At 37.7% G+C, this 12,165-nt stretch overlaps 1 long non-coding RNA gene across 2 annotated transcripts; it reads right to left on the bottom strand.

Moving 5' to 3' along the window:
* Positions 1-10,308: 10,308 nt before the first annotated feature.
* LOC145076614 (uncharacterized) lies at positions 10,309-11,947 on the bottom strand. Of its 2 annotated transcripts, XR_013692722.1 has the most exons (5): positions 11,733-11,943; positions 11,400-11,446; positions 11,149-11,324; positions 10,539-10,616; positions 10,309-10,436 (listed from the first exon to the last, which is right to left on the bottom strand). It is a non-coding gene; the product is annotated as an uncharacterized LOC145076614 (long non-coding RNA). The 2 variants fall into 2 exon arrangements; XR_013692721.1 differs by having other exon boundaries at positions 10,539-11,324; positions 11,733-11,947.
* Between the last annotated feature and the right edge of the window lie 218 nt (positions 11,948-12,165).

Genomic DNA, 12,165 nt, shown 5'->3' with positions numbered 1-12,165 from the left:
CCGACAGGGACAACTACCATTCGCATTCTGGCTGGGTCTTTACCCTGAATGGAGGATCAGTAACTTGGAAAAGTTCCAAGCAGGAAACCGTAGCTGATTCAACGTGCGAATCAGAGTACATTGCAGCGTGCGAAGCGTCGAAGGAGGCAATATGGTTGAAGAACTTCATCGGTGATCTTGGAGTTGCAACCGCCATAAAGGAGCCCATGGAGATTTTCTGTGATAATGAAGGAGCGGTTGCCTTGACCAAGGAACCGAGGGATCATGGTAGATCTCGACATATCGACAGAAAATATCACTTTCTTAGACATTGTGTAGAAGAAGGACAACTCGTAGTGAAGAGGATATCATCAGAAGATAACCCAGCAGATCCGCTTACGAAGGGACTGAGTAGGGTTAAGCACTTGCAGCATGCTAGGAGTATTGGGCTGAAGGATGATATTAGTATAGATTAGATAGTATTAGAAACGTGTAATAGATAAATGTAACTAACATTTGATGATTAAATAAAAGAGTATTATTTATGAGTAATGTTACTGTCTTATGTTAATTGTTTAACTATTGTTTCTCTTTGCATGTTTTGACTTCCATAATAATTGAGTTTATTAAGAATAATCGAATTATTCAAATTGTCCACAATCGTTCATATGTTGGAAGTAGGTATGAATGAATATTTTCATGAATTGGTGTGTAGATTATCTAAATGGTATTAGACATAGCAAAAGTTTGTTGCAACATTCATGAGTGCTTATGAACTAGTTTTGAGCATTGGAACAAACCCGCGCTTGCTGGAATCACCTTATGGAATGTGATAAAAAGGGTAATCGCAAGACGATAATATCATATAGTCTTAAAACCTAGATATATGGTTTGTTATTTGTTAATTGGTTGTACATTGATAATGCGAAACCGCATCAGTAACTTGATGTTATAAAACGCATTGTTGTGTATAGTTGATTAATGAATAAGTAAATGCATATAAGTCGAAGTTTATCTGTTACTTTTATCCTAAGAGGGTAAAGGCGATATCTCGGCCGCTCGGTGATTTGATTTGACTTATGTGTCGGGCCCGGTCAGAACCGAATTGATGTGTTCGATTAAGTTCTATGTCAAATAAATCGGAGATCGAGAAACCAAATGCTAGACAAATTGTTCCATAGAATTGTCAGCATGATATCTAAACAGAGGACTGTACGATCCCTTATCTGAAGGACAAGATTGATTAGATCAGAGTTTGACAGCGTCTTTGAGAGCTACGATTGCTAATCGGATAATACTTGTGTATATAGTTACTAGACTTATCCAAGTGAGAGACTGTTGGAATAGTGTCTAAGGCTGCAACTATATTAGGCAAGTATTTGACCCGGTTGTGCATGGTCCTTTTGGGTTGCCTTCACCATAGCAACTTGACAGGATGATTTATTATGAGAGAATAAATATTATTAATATATTATGAGAATAATATAAGGAATAATAATATTATTATTTGATTAATATAAGTCATAAATTAATTAGGAATTAATTTGGTGACTTAAAGAGATTAATTGAATAAAGGGGTATAAATTGTCAATTGTATGATAGTTGTACTTTGGGCTATAAATCCCTTATGGATAATGGTGGACGATTTCTAGGGCTTAGGATAGGCTTAGAATTCGTTCAAAGGCTTATCAATTAGGGTATTGGATTGCTTAGGGCCTAAGTTATCCAATTAGGGTTTAAGGGTGAAACCCTAGGAGCCTTACAAGTATAAATAGACCCCAAGGGTTAAGGAAATCGGCACTTGTGCTTTAGAAAGAAACCCTGGCCGATTTTGATCCCTTCTTCTCTCTTTCTCTCTCAAATCATCCTCTTGCTCGTTGGTGTTTGTAAGCCATTAGAGGAGTGACAATTGTGACTCTAAAGCTCCAAGGACAAGAAGATCAAGCAAGTGATTCAAGGTAAACTTCTAATTCTGATTTCTTATGTTATTATACTCTATTAGTCATTAGAAGTCTTGGATTCAATGCATGTTTAATTAGAGAAACCTAGATCCAAGCATTAGGGTTTGCATGTGCACATAGGAATGTTCATATGGCTAAAACCCATCACAATCATCCTCGGGATGGAATACTCACGGCCCACAACCAACAAGTTGGAATGCTTAGGTCTATTGGCATTCACACAAAGCAGATAAGCCTCAACTACCAAACAAACATGTGCACATATAACAGATAACCAAATAATAGTCTATAGACTAACAAATTGATCTAACGTATCATAACTGCACATAACATCCTACCTACTAGGATACTGATCTAACGGATCATAACATCACATACCATCCTATCTACCATGATACTGATCTAACGGATCATAACAACACATACCATCCTATCTACCAGGATGCTGATCCAACGGATCATATCAACATATACCATCCTATATACCAGGATACTAATCTAACTGATCATAAAACACATACCATCCTATATACCCGGATATTGATCTAATGGATCATACAACACATACCATCCTATATACCATGATACTGATCTAACGGATCATACAACACATACCATCCTATATACCAGGATACTGATCTAACGGATCATACAACACATACCATCCTATATACCAGGATACTGATCTTAAGGATCATACAACACCCAAGCATATAACACATCAGGATGACAATCCAAAAAGGGCCGGCCTTGGAGCCTTAGACCCTTGAGTATAGTGCGGAAAACTCACCTCGAATGCAGAAGCTTCCTGAAAGAAATCCTTAGTTGATGCTCTGACCACTTCCTGAGCTATCAATACCGATTAATATACCCAATTAGCAATTAGGTTCCATACTATAATCCTTAATCCATGCATGGGTGTAAAATGACCATTCTACCTGTGACCTAGTATGATCCCAAGACCAAGGCCCAAATCAACAAAAGCCCAACACTATAATGTCCATAAATTCCATCAATGGCCTAATTTTCCAAATTCGACCCAAACCTCTACGTGGGTCTTGCAATGAGGCCCAAATCCTTCTTTTCAGTCCAATCCACCTAGCATCCCGATGGTCCAATAATAATCCAAACACTTAAGCCCAAAACGCTAAAAAAACACTCGTGGCCCAAACCATGGCCCAAGTTTCTAAATTGGGACCAGATCCTTTCGTGGCCTTTTCTGTGACATCCCCAATTTCACGGCCAGAAAAGACCGATTTGTTTATGCTTTGTTTTTAAAATCAGAGTAATCGTTTAAAGAAAACGGTTGCGGAATTTGTTCCCAAAACAAAAGATGATAAGAATTTATCAAAGCATTTCTTTAAGAAATGAATTTTCATTATATAACAAAATCTCGGGACGTCATGTTCCGATACAGACACATAAGCATAAACAGAACTTACAATTATTTACACTAATGATTTAAATCTCCTTTAATCTCTCAGTGAAATATGTCTTCGTATTAATACCTGTGATACAAAGAAAACTGAGAGGGTCAGGCTTGGGAGCCTGGTGAGCATATAGGGTTTTCGACCCACAATAATATAATTATTATATTCAACCATCAAACAATCAACCCAATTACCCATCCCCATTATCTTTTTTATTTCTCAAGGTTTTACCCTAAGAATTCAACTATCCTTCATTCATTCATTCCTGAGGATTGACCTAAGGAATTGGCACAAAATCCATTGCTACATAAGGCGCATCTACCAACATCATCCTTTAAGCGCCTCTGTCATGATTACGTCATACACTATGAGGTGCGGTTGCTAGGTTTATGACATTCTCTTTTAGGCTCATCTGCCGACATTATCCTATAAGCGCATCTGCCAAGATTATCCTATAAGCGCATCTGCTAGTATTATGACATTCTCTATTTGGTGCATCTACCAATATTATTCTTAATCATCTTACATACCTCATCATTTACCTCATCATTGTATCACATACCAACTATCTCATCTACCCATGTTCTACCCAACATATTAGTAGATATAAAATACATATACAGTTTAACTCATTTAAAAACCATATAAAACATCCATTCCACACTTATCTCAAATAAACAACAGTATATAAGGACATAGCATGTATTTCATAGCAAATACTTCATATTTATGTGTTAGAAGAAAGTAACCACACACTCACTTGATCAGAAGATGATCGGACAACACTACGGCTTGTAGAAGTAGTATTCTTCGGTAGATCTGGAAGATCTACACAAAAATTGGCTTCTCGCGGGCAGAGCTTCGGCTCAGAAACTTTACTTATCGGGATCTTCGGGGCTTCGGGACTTGCTTCGACTCTCGGGATCAATACAGGGGCTTCAGGATATTTCTTGCACGCAAAACGATGCAAAAACGAGAGAAAAAGAAGAGAAAATGAGCAAAGAACTCGGCAGCCTCGACTTCCTTTTATAGGGGTTGGATTCTCGATTTATGCTAGGCGTAAATCCAGGTACGCTGGGCGTAACCCGGATAAGCCCCGTGACCCCCCCCCCCTTTGGATAATATCGGATTTTATAATTAAATTTAATATTTTAATTATTTAATAAATTTCAAAAATTTATATCTCCCTCATACGAACTCCGTTTTTCGACGTTCTTTATATCCACGCGTAGGTGAGAATACGCTCTACAACTTTCGTTTAGACTCCGTCGGCTAATTTTGATTTATTTTTATTATTTATTTTTAGTAAGCCGGGACAAGAAAACTCCGTTATAAATTCATAACTTCTTCATCCGACGTCCGTTTTCGTCTGTCTTTTTACCGTTGGACTACTATCGACGAGATCATAGATTCTCATATATATTGTTTCGGCTAAAAACCGCTCGATCTCAAATCGAGTATTCGAGCTGCATACCGTTAAGCTAAAACTTCGGAAAATCATAACTTTTTCATACGAAGTCAGATTTGGACGTTCTTTTTATGCACGCTCTCGGTTTAATGTATTCTACGACTTTCGTTTAGATCGCTAAGGCTAAATATCGCTCTAACATAAATTCACTATTTACGTCGCGCTGTGTCGTCCCGGTTCTGTCACGAAACTTCGACAGGTCATAACTTCTTCGTTATAACTCGGATTTCAGCGTTCTTTATATGTGCGGAATCCTTGTAACCTATACTAAAACTTAGTTAAGATTATTCATTATAAAAATATTCTATCAAAAAGTCATTTTTGACGCTTATCGTCTCTAAATTGACTAGCCCTGATCTACGGGCATTACATTTTCCCACATCATTAACATCCCACAACCAGATGACCCAACGGGCCCAAGATAAAAAAGCCCAACAGTTGGCCTACACCGAAGTCAAATAAGCAAAACCCATTCTGACTGAATACCCAAGGCGTACTCAGTTGTATGCAGCGCGTACTAGGTTCATGGCTTGTACGCTGCGCGTACCAGCTGTACGCCCATCGTACTCCTCTATTAAGTCCTTTTTGCTATTAAGCACTTAATGCTTCAAACCAAGGGACCAAATTACAGATCTGGGTTCCACTTAACGTCTTAATCCATAAAGTCACTGACTTGGTGACTAATATGGCCCACCTGAACCCAATACTCAAAGTATAGCAATCTACTTCAATGAAAATGGCCATAACTCTTGCATGAATCCATTTAGACTTCCAAGATGGCAACTTTCTACCTTAGGGACTCAAATAGCACCAAGGGTGGCAACCCTAAGCCTAAGAATCGGAAAATCAAAACTTCTTCATACGAAGTCAGATTTGGACGTTCTTTTTATGCACGCTCTTGGTTTAATGTATTCTACAACTTTCTTTTAGATCGCTAAGGCTAAATATCGCTCTAATGTAAATTCACAATTTACGTCGCACTGTGTCATGCCGGTTCTGTCACGAAACTTCGACATGTCATAACTTCTTCGTTATAACTCGGATTTCAGCATTCTTAATATGTACGGAATCCTTGTAACCTATACTAAAACTTAGTTAAGATTATTCATTATAAATAATCTTCTATAAAAAAGTCATTTTTGACGCTTATCGTCTCTAAATTGACTAGCCCTGATCTACGGACGTTACATTTTCCCACATCATTAACAACCCACAACCAGATGACCCAACGGGCCCAAGATAAACAAGCCCAACAGTTGGCCTACACCGAAGTCAAATAAGCAAAACCCATTCTGACTGAGTACCCAAGGCGTACTCAGCTGTACACAGCGCATACTATGTTCATGACTTGTACGCTGCGCGTACCAGCTTGTACGCCCATCGTACTCCTCTGTTAAGTCCTTTATGCTATTAAGCACTTAATGCTTCAAACCAAGGGACCAAATTACAGATCTGGGTTCTACTTAATGTCTTAATCCATAAAGTCATTGACTTGGTGACTTATATGGCCCACCTGAAGTCAATACTAAAAGTATAGCAATCTACTTCCAAGAAAATGGCCATAACTCTCGCATGAATCCATTTAGACTTCCATGATGGCAACTTTCTGCCTTAGGGACTCAAATAGCACCAAGGGTGCCAACCCTAAGCCTAAGAATCGGATTTGAACCATAAAGATTCATCCTTTGGACCCAAAAGGGACCAAAACCCATAAATGATAGATCTAAGAGATGAATGATCAAGTTCAAAGATTTATACATTCATTAAGCTGAAAATGAGTCACAGAAGCCAGATCCATAAGCTTCTCCTTGATCCCCCATCTTTGCATCAACTCCACCTTATTGGAAATGGACCAAATACTCCAAAAATGGACTCCATGAGCTCCAAAATGTCACCATGGATGATTAAGGATGATTTCTAGGGTTTAGAGCGGTGGAGGCTGAAGATATTAGGGTTAGGTTATGAGATAAGGTGTTTAAATAGGGTCCAATACCATAAAATAGGGTTTTGATCTAATTGGCGTACGCCCAGCGTACTCCGAAGAACATTCACGACCATCCTGGTCAGTACGCCCATCGTACTCCAAGGTACGCCCAACGTACTGCCTTCTTCACTAGTACGCCCCGTGTACTCGGCTAAGCCTGAAAACCACGAAACTACCGAAGGCCATAACTTCTTCGTTATAAATCCGATTCCGACGATCCTTATATCCATAGAAAGGTAACGAGAAGCCCCACACTTCTATAAACTTTATTTAACCTGAAACCCAACTGAACTAAAATCCAAAATTCATAAAAGAAGTCTGAAACACTACATTCCCATTTTACCCTTGACCCCAAAGTGCAAATCGAGCTATTGGGTCACATACCTACATTACCCACATCCAAATGGGCCTAAATCTTACATTTTTAAAGGACATAATCCTTATGATGACCGCTCTTAGGGCCACGACCTCGATTTAGGACTTTATTTGAAACAGGGGCGTTACACCCTACGTACCGAGGAACACCCAGCATGCCTCCGCAGGTATGCACTGCGTAATCGAGGACTAGAGGCTATAATTAGAGGTGCGAGGGCAGCCTCATTCTTCACACCTTAAACCACTTCTTTATCTCTCTACTCTCTTTCTAGCCTTCCTAAAGCCCTAGTAACCTCCCTAGTGTTTGAGGAAAGCACCAAAGCGCCCGAAGGCTCCGAGAAAAAGAACTTTTCGGCTCGGAAAGTTTCGCCCTCGCAGAGCCCGATTTTCAGCCAACCTTCCGGTAAGTGAGCTATGCTTACCGTACTTTAAGTATAGCTTAGGTTTAAATTTATTATCGTTATTATAAACTTATATGTTATAAAATATCATATTAAAAGGTGTTTTTATAATATTTTTTAACTACTCGCGGTACGGGGAGTCTGGTTTGAAGGGCCGCATAGAGTTGTTGGATTTTAGAAGTGCTGTAATGCCAAAATGGTCCTGCCCTCCGATGTTTCATGTATGGCCCCTATCTGTACATATTGGTTGAAAATTATTTTTTAACACTTATAAAATGATAACGCTCGTAATTACTCATGATAGATATTAGACTAAAATCTAGTAGTGATATTACTATGTTTCATCGAAGGAAATTATATTGTTAAGAAGCAAAGCAATGTCCAAGTCAAAATCACCACTTTAACAAGTGAGTTAATATTTACTTTCATCTTACACATAGATATGAAGTCTTTAAAACAAATTACGTGCTATGTGTGCATATTATCCGTGTTCCTGATATTTGTGTTGGATGAATGATTTATACATGTTTTAAATGATTTAAATTGTATATGTATTCTTTATCTACGAATATGTTGGGCAGAACATGAGTAGATGAAACAGTTGATGTGTGATGAAATAAAATGATGAGAGCCATCTATTTTTAAGATGATCCAGTCATCTAGCGGAGTATATATGAAGACCACAAACTATTCTAGATAGTCCAGAGGAACGCTAGCAGGCTCACAACCTGTAGGTGTTTGTGCATGATGTGTTCACCTGTGTCCTCCACCCCCTTATGTTTTCCTTACAGACATTTATTGATGAGGAACCCCCTTAGCATTAATGTCCATCCCGATGAAAATCCTTAGGCTAGGTCCCTTGAATTAGATGTTGTAGGGACAGAAAGTGAGGATAACAGGAATAGGTAATCGGGTTGATTGATGTGATGAAACTAATAAACATAATTATTATGGGGTGAAACCCCTATGTGTTCACCAGGCTCCCAAGCCTAACCCACTCAGTTTATTGTATTACAGGTAGTGGCACAAGAGCATAGTTGAGATGATCGGATGAGGGATTATGGATTATAGGCCAGTAGAAATAAATAAATGTTGTAAGGCCTATGTTGTTTCACTTTATGCTTTTGATATGTATTGACAATGACATCCCGAGGTTTTTAATATAATGAAATACATTTCTTCGGAAATGATTTGATAAAATCTTTATCATATTTTTGGCAAAAAAAATCCGCAACACTTTCTTTTAAAAGTATACTCTGATGTTCAAATAAAGCATAAACAAATCGGTCATTTGTGGTCGTGAAATTGGGGATATCACAAGAATCATCACCCTTTTTGCAAGACTTTGGAGGTATCAAGTTCATACCTTGGCTTGTAAATGCTTAGATCTCTTTATGGCTTGATTTGTTATGCTTTTGGTCCCTTTTTGGGTTGATTGATGATCGAGTTAAGACGTTTGAAGGACTTATTCCTTTAGATCTGAGCTTATTAGGAGTCCCTTAAGCATAAAGGTGCCAATTTTATGGGGTATTGGGTCTCATGCATGCATTAAGTCATCAATTAAGTCCTTTTTAAGCTTAAGAGCTTTATTTATCCATGCATGAACATAAAGTTAGCAACTTTACGTGATAATCTGACTTAGGGAAGTTTGATTTACATTTTGGAGCAATGTCTTAATCGATTAAGGGTAAAAATTGAGTTTTGGATTAATGAGTGAGTACGTTGGGTGTACAAGCAGGTATGCTTAGCGTACAACCCCTCAAGCGAGTACGCTACACGTATGTGATGAGTACGCCCCACGTACTCAGTCTGATGGGCTTCATGTTTTGAGCTTCGCGTTTGGGCCATTATTTTGGGCTTAGATGCTCGGGGTTTTATTAAGTCACCTGAATAAAAGTGTTTTGGACTAGGAAAATTGGTGGGCCTAGGGGTAAGGCCCATGTAAGGTTTTGGCCCCAATTTGGAAAGTTGGGCCATGTATGGGCCTTGGATGATTACTTGGTTTTGGGCCTTAGTCTTGGACCAAACTAGGTAAGGGTTAAAATGGTCTTTTACCCTAAGTATGGATTGATAGTCATAGATTGGAATCCAAATGTTAGTTGGGTATTATTTGATATTCATAGGTCAGGGATTTTTCGGATCAGTAGCCAGGGATTATCAGTGTGAGGTGAGTTTCCTCATTGTGTTTAGCAGGTCGAAGGCACCAATGTTGGCCCATGATTATGCTATGTAAGGAGCTAGATGTACGCTTGACTATTGCTTGTGTTATGTATTTTGTATATCTACCAAGTGGGGCACGATAACCATTTGTATGCTATGTATCTTTGTGATTATTGCATGTGTATGTGTTTATTTGATATATGTTATATGTATGTTGGGGCCCCAATTTGTATACCGAACGGGGATCGATGCCGGGCGGGGCCTATTATGTGTTTATTATGTCTGGTATGTGGTATTTTGGGGATTGATACATTTGTTTATCTGGATTTGTATGACAATGTTTTAGAATACTGGTTTTATTAATTTAAAAATGAAATTTTTGTGTCTAATTTTTGGGACTTCTCAACCAAGATGGAAATGGACGACTATTTCGCATTCATGTGAATCTTTATTTGACTTTGATAACATTTAGACTGACACAAAAATGATGCATAACAATACTATGGTGTTGGCATTTGAGAGACTTGTCATAGCTATTTGACTTTGATAATGCATTCAACCGATCATCTTTATTAAAAAAATCATGCAGATAACAAACACTTGCAACAATCCATTGGTTTCATCAGCAGTAAACTAATCTTAGCCAATTCCAACTAATTCCAGTACTCAGAAGTAGACCTGCAAAATAATTTTTTATAAGACTCAAAATTATTTACCTTTTTTCAACAATATATAAGCAAACCTTGAAATAAAGAGATAAATTCAAGATTATAAGCAAACCTGGTAATCCACCAACAGTTTCAGAGCAGTCACATGAAAGAAATATGTGTCTTGAGTAACCATGCCAGTTCCTAAAGCCTACATAACGTAATTAGCCCCTTTTTAACTAATTTCTTCTTGTTAAAATATAATCATATCAGATTTCTTTTCTGATATCTCCTTATTTGCCTCATGATTCAAAATGCTTGAAATAAAAAAAGATTAATAAAGAACTTGAAAAACTAACTAACTTCATGAGAATACCCGAAAAAATGAATTTTATTTTTATGAGGTTGTCTTTTGAGTTACAGTGGTGTATCATATGGAGACAAATGAGAGAGATGAGGCATTAAGGGTGACAGACGGGTTATGGTTGAAGGAGGCAAAGAAGTTGTAAATGGTAATGAATGAGGAGGGTATATATATATATATATATATATATGTGTGTGTGTGTGTATGATTTTACATACCTACAAGATGGTGAGAAAGTGACAGAGACGGACTGGTGGTGGCGGTGGTATAATAGTTATTCAACTTTTAGATCTATGGTAATGAAATGGAGATGCAGAGTAGGATGACTATTATAGGAAAGAAGACAAAGGGGAAGACGATTGTACTGAAATGAACTTACATGCCTTTGATTCTCAAGTTGGGTATTAAGAAGATGATCTGGTGGTGGAAACCACCTACAATAAAATCCCTAGAAACTTTGGAATCACCATTAATGAATGACGATCTCCCTTTATTTTTTCAGTCAATACCCTTTTCAAAATCCCAAACTCATATCTGATCATCACATCAATCCACCTACACTTTTTTAGGTTTAATAAAAAATCATAACAAAACAAAACCCTAAATCACAATATACTAAAGAAAATGTACCTGTCTTTGATGGATCTACCTTCAAATATTCCAAAACGCAACATCGGCTATAAGGAAGATAAAAAAAACAGAGTTGGATTCGTTGGATTTGTGTTAGATGTAGGTTTTGTGGAGAGAAAATATGATAAGAATACGTGAGAGAGAGAGAGAAGGAGAGAGAGAGAGAGAGAGAGAGAGAGAGAGAGAGAGAGAGAAACGAATGCAAATGACGGGTTAGAGGGAGTGTGCGGGAATATGCGAGATTTTCAAAAAAAAATGGTTTGTGCTTTGTGTATTAACTCCAAAAACATGGTGGTGGTGATTTGGTTATTGGAAGCACAAAAAGATGCAAACCTGATTTGGCTTTTTTTTTTCCGGCAGCAACAAGCGATGTTGAGGGAAGTGGTGAATGATCTGATGGTGGTGGTGAACGATTTCTTGGGTACGCTTGTGATCAAAATGAGAGGGGGTTCTGTATAAAGTGTATTTAGTGTTGACCGATTCAATCGGTTGAAGATAAGGTGACAGATTCAACTTTGACCAGTTCGTTTGGCATTTGTTTAGTTTGAGATGAGATATATAGGGATAAGAGTGAGATATAATAGGGCTGAATCAAATGTATGAGATATTTAAAGATATTTGTGCATTGAATAATTATAATTGATGCTTCAACATTTGTACTACTTTCCTAAAATAGATAAATGCATTTTAAGGGGTGTGTGTATATATATATATATATATATATATATATATATATATATATATATATATGTATTTTCCTAACTTT

The sequence above is a fragment of the Lactuca serriola genome, chromosome 9, assembly GCF_051521515.1.
Source record: "Lactuca serriola cultivar US96UC23 chromosome 9, Lser_US96UC23_V15, whole genome shotgun sequence".
Classification (NCBI taxonomy): Eukaryota; Viridiplantae; Streptophyta; class Magnoliopsida; order Asterales; family Asteraceae; genus Lactuca; species Lactuca serriola.
The sequence above is the reverse complement of the archived record's forward strand: the minus strand, read 5'-3'. Positions and strand labels throughout refer to the sequence as shown.